Genomic DNA, 5276 nt, shown 5'->3' with positions numbered 1-5276 from the left:
AGAGAGAGAGAGAGAGAGAGAGAGAGAGAGAGAGAGAGAGTGAGTGAGGAAGAGGGAGGGGGAGAGTGTGTGTGTGGGAGGATTTGATGGTAAAAAAGGTCGCCAATGTCGTAATATTGAACTCTTAAAGTTAATGTGGCCCCGTTGCAACGCAAGGGCATTCTTCTAGTAATGTACAAGAAAAAGTATGACCTTTACTTAACACATTACCAAAGTCGAATTAAAAGACTTGTACATGAAGTTTCTATACATAGGAAATTAGAGTATGGTTGGGAACCTACTACTAAAATCACTATCAATAATTAAATATATTCTGTGTTTGATTTATAAGCTAGTGCTTCCACCATCCCGAAGGCTTTATATGTTGTGCCTGGTTTCGAAAATATGCAGAATGATCTTTGAGTTTTCAAGTTGCTTATTATACCATTAAGAAGCCATTGGGGAGAGTTAACCTTGTTCCAATAATAGCTAATAGAAATTATGTCCCTATTGATTTCCTCATCATGGATACAAAATGTAATACATCATGTGATATTATTTGGGGAAGACCTTTCATGAGAACTTTTTGTGCTATTATGTATATGAATGAAGGAAATATAAAATTCAAATTCCATATTCTGAAAGGGATGGAGCACTTTCCAAGGAAGAGAAGAAGAGATAATGAGAAGACATACAATACTTTATGCCTAGCTAAAATGCATTAAAGAAAAACGATTGTTGGGAGGAAACCCAATATGTATCATTTATGTTGCTTTTTTGTCCATATAGTTAGTGCTACCATAGTAGTCATATTTATATCTTTTCACTCAAAGAAAAGTGTCCCAAGTATTCACGGGTAGTCTAAAGGTGATAAAAAATATGAAATTGTTACACATTAAACATATACGAGTTCTTTGGTACGTTCTAATTCTTGAAAATTGTAGGAGTTACATATTTATTTATTTATAATCCACCTTTAGAAACTATCATGTTCTGACATATTTTTGTCGCTAGTGGTGGAAGAAAAGACGCACCACATCTTATGGTATTTGCATCTCTAGCAGCCAAATTATATGTCTATTTTGCATCATATATTCATAAAACAAAATGTATATGTATTAGGCATATCACAACTTGTTTGGCAATATGTATCTCAATTGCCATTTTTTTACATGTTCGCAATGAAGAAGGATGGCTATGGCTAGAAATTGAAGCAAAATTAGTGGAAAAGCATTTAATCAGAGTTAAAACTTTTAAAAAACCACATCATGAATTACTAACGCAATGACGAACTTTGCTTGAAAAGCACCCCCCATGTGCATGAAAGGAGTGCCACACATCCCAAGGAGGAAGCCACATGGGTGCCACATAACGAACACATTTTAGTTGGGTTTGGTCATCAACTTGTACTCTACTTCATATTAACTACATAACTCTAATGGATAGATAATTCTCTAGGACAATTATGTAGACACGACAGTTACAATTTGTCAATGAAAGCTAGTTTGACTAAATGAAATGACTGATGTTATGTCCAAATCATTTCTCATCTACTCTTCTTCCTACTAGTCCATGCGTGTTGGATATTCTCCTTGAGTGATATTTCTCATAAATAGTAATAACTACAAAACATCTATAGTTGTTTGTACACATTATTATGCTTCAATCACTTCATCAAACTGATACTCTTATTGCTCAAACGTTTCTTGATTCTCCGAAACCCAACTACACTTTCAATGAACTTAGGCATGTTGAATATTGACTAAGTACATCAATGGCAATGTTAAGTTTTCTATCATATTCTTCTTATGATTAAACTAGTTTGGCTGAAATCATAGAAATGGTTAATTAATCATCGGCTACATTATTGGTTTTAGCAAATATGGTTTCAGTTACAGATTTATTGTTTCACATGCAATACATATGTCATCACTACATGAGACACATATGCAATTCAAATGTTGATGTTTATTAGCCATAGTCAATGATTTGGTGTGGGTATTTCTTGGTTGCTTGGAGGTTGGATCTGCAAAAAGATACGACACTATTCCAATTTTTACTTTGTTAGGATACATTATGGCTCCTTTTTGTCCATATTACAAGAACCTATGGATTTACACCTACATGTATGATCTATTTCAGTATGCATAGGTTTGATTTCAAAGGAACATTTTTTAATCCTGGATAAAGATATCCCAAACTAACTATTATAATATGATATCCAATTTGGTAAATTATGTCTTAATATGGTGAATGAAAATTGATTTGTGTCATTGAAATTTACGTGAAAGAAAAGATATGAGAGCATACTTGTCTAAAAAGGATTTGTCTTCCATATGATAAATTTTACAATAATTGATATTCTAAATTTTAATTACTTAGTGAAAGTCTAATAAAGTTGTCCGTATAACTAGCTCATATTTTTCTACTCACAATAATGCCATGCCAGTATAACTATCAATAGTGTTGAGAGACGCGTTTTTAGGGCTCCTGTCCTTAAGATAGACCATGTGATCAATGATCGAGATAATTAATATTATGGTGGGCTATTTGACTTTTTATTCAGCTTGAGCTTGGCAATTATTTAATGTTAATCTCACAATGTTTTTTGTAAACCACAAATAATAGCTAAATATGTGTGATGCGTAAGAGTTTGCATGGCTATTTTTTTTGTGCGTTATATGTGTCATTTTTTCTAAATTTAAGGAGATGCGACTTTATATAATAATATTAATTGACCATTAAATTTATTAGACTGGCGACAATATTTCTTTCCAATTTGATTGTTTCATTCAATCTACATCCCACTCTAACTTGAGTTAGTCACATTTTGTAGTCCGTATTTTCATTTGGGGAGACATCTTGGTACTGAGAAAGAATGCGATATGCCGCGTAACTGGCAATTTTTTATTACTCTGTAGAAAAAGTAGTGAACTTATGAGGTTCCATGCTTCAGTTTTATGACGAGTAGATAAGATCACATGTGACATTGTTAAGCAATAACGGACAAGGGAAGAAGTCTTAGACAATATGGTTTAGGATTCTTACATTTAGGGCTGTAGCTAAGGTACTCTTAATGGGTGATGGTAATATATAACAACCAAAATGTGTCATCTCTACATCTTTCCGTTATATGTTGATGGATGGGTGATAGTAATAGTTTCTTATTTTCTGTTGTTATAGACACACTCACTCACGGGAAATATAAAATACTATATGTAAGAACAGACTCATACAAGAAGCTATCAATAACACAATACCAAGTCATTCTCGTTGGATTCATTATTAAAATTTATTACATACTCCCTCCGTCCTTTGAAAAGTGTACTTCCAACTTTGTTGGAAAGTAAAAAAAAATTATGTTTGACCGTATTTATATAATATGCACCAACATTTATGCCATCAAATTAGTAGCATTAGATTCATTACAAAATGTATTTTCATCATATACCTATTTGGTTTCATAAAAATTGATATATTTTTGCACAAACTCGGTCAAAATTTAAAATATTTTGAACCTCCAACAAAGTTGGAAGTACACTTCTTAAAGGACGGAGGGAGTATTGTGCAACCCAGGGTTTTATTCTTTTAGTCGGATCATTACTACACTGCATGCATGCAAGAAAACTGAGTTAAGGAAGTAGCCCAATGTCATTATGATTGCATGCATGCAAGTACTTAACAAATTGCTAGTACGAGAAAAAATCGTTAATTTTTGTCTTGATTACTCTTGTTGGTCTTGTATCGATGCAAAATGTATATTTCATAGTGGCCTTGTATAATTAAACGGAGGGAGTAACAACATCTGACCGTACTGTATTTCGGAATAGTTGGAGTGGTTAATTTACTATCGAACTAGTTAACTAACAAAGGAAGCATCTAATTGGCAATTGTTCATGACATCTATGGAAGGTCATAACTTCATTAAAAACATGCACGTCCCTCTCTTTAACAATAGTTAGCAAGATCATGCACGACTGTATTTTTGTAACAAGGAGGAGGCCACACGGGGCTGGCGAATGCATTTCTGTTGGGTTTGTTCATCAACCAGTATGAAAGTTCATATGATTATATAAATCTGACGGCTAGATAATTCTCAAGATCATTTATATGTAAAAGAAGCCACACGGCGACCACTAACAGTCAACGAAAGCTGGGTGGACGAGATGAAATGCCGGATGATAAAACCTAATCCTTTCCCTGTCCTTGATCTTCCTACCCTTCGACGAGTCTTGGATATTCTCATGGATTGACATTTCTCATAAATAAGCTTCACTACAAAACAAATTTAGTTATGTGTCCAAATTATTTTGCTTCAATCAGTAAACTAAACTGAAGCACGTAGTGCTCTAACATTTCTAAATTCTCCGAACCTTAACAACCCTTTCAATGAAGTAGGAGCATGTTGCATATTAGCTAAGTACATGAATACCAATATTAAGCTTTCTATTGTTTTCTTCTTAGTATGAAACTAGGTTGACTGAGAGCGTAAAAAAATGTTACTCAACCACCGGATACATCAATATGGTATTCTAGTGTTGGCATTTATTCTCCCTAGTGACCCGTCAGAGGTCTTCTAGCTCGTAGTAGACGATTTATTAGGTGTGGGTATTTCATTGTTGCATGTTACTTGTAGCTGAAAAAAAGACCACACGATTCTCTTTTTCACTTTGCTAGCATACATTACCGCTGCTTTGTGCCCGTTTGATAAGAACCTATGGATTTACGTTATTTAGAGTCGCTATGGAGAAGCTATGACGTGTATGAAAGGTTTCTCGACAGGGAGTATAAATAATTGCACATAGACATGTTTTCCCTATTTGATAGTGTGTAGGTTCTAGTTAAAGGCAACATTTTTTATCCTGCACAAATAAACCACTCACTGATATAACACACTACAGGAATCAGAGGATTTGCCATCAGCCACTTCTTTGCCGTCTGCTAGCAGACGTCAATGAGGTGGGTGGGGTCCAGTGGAGGCCAGAGATGTAATGGCCCATCCCACCACCCCCCACCTCTTTGCCGTCTACTTGTAGACGGCAAAGAGGTTAGTATCTAACGGCTAACGGCCCACTCCCCACACCTCCTCTCTCAACTTCTCTCTCTGCCTCGATCCCTCTCATCCTCGACCCCCACCGGCACCCCCGCCCCAGAACCCCTGCCACCCCGGCCAGCCGCCAGCCGCTTGTTGTCGCCGCCCTGCCCCAGGCCGCCCCGCCCCCTCCCTGCGGCGGCCACCCCGCCCCCCTCCCTTGCGGCGGCTCTCCTACCATGGCCGCCCCGCCGCCCTGCCCCAG

This window comes from Triticum dicoccoides, chromosome 6B (assembly GCF_002162155.2).
Source record: "Triticum dicoccoides isolate Atlit2015 ecotype Zavitan chromosome 6B, WEW_v2.0, whole genome shotgun sequence".
NCBI lineage: Eukaryota > Viridiplantae > Streptophyta > Magnoliopsida > Poales > Poaceae > Triticum > Triticum dicoccoides.
The sequence above is the reverse complement of the archived record's forward strand: the minus strand, read 5'-3'. Positions refer to the sequence as shown.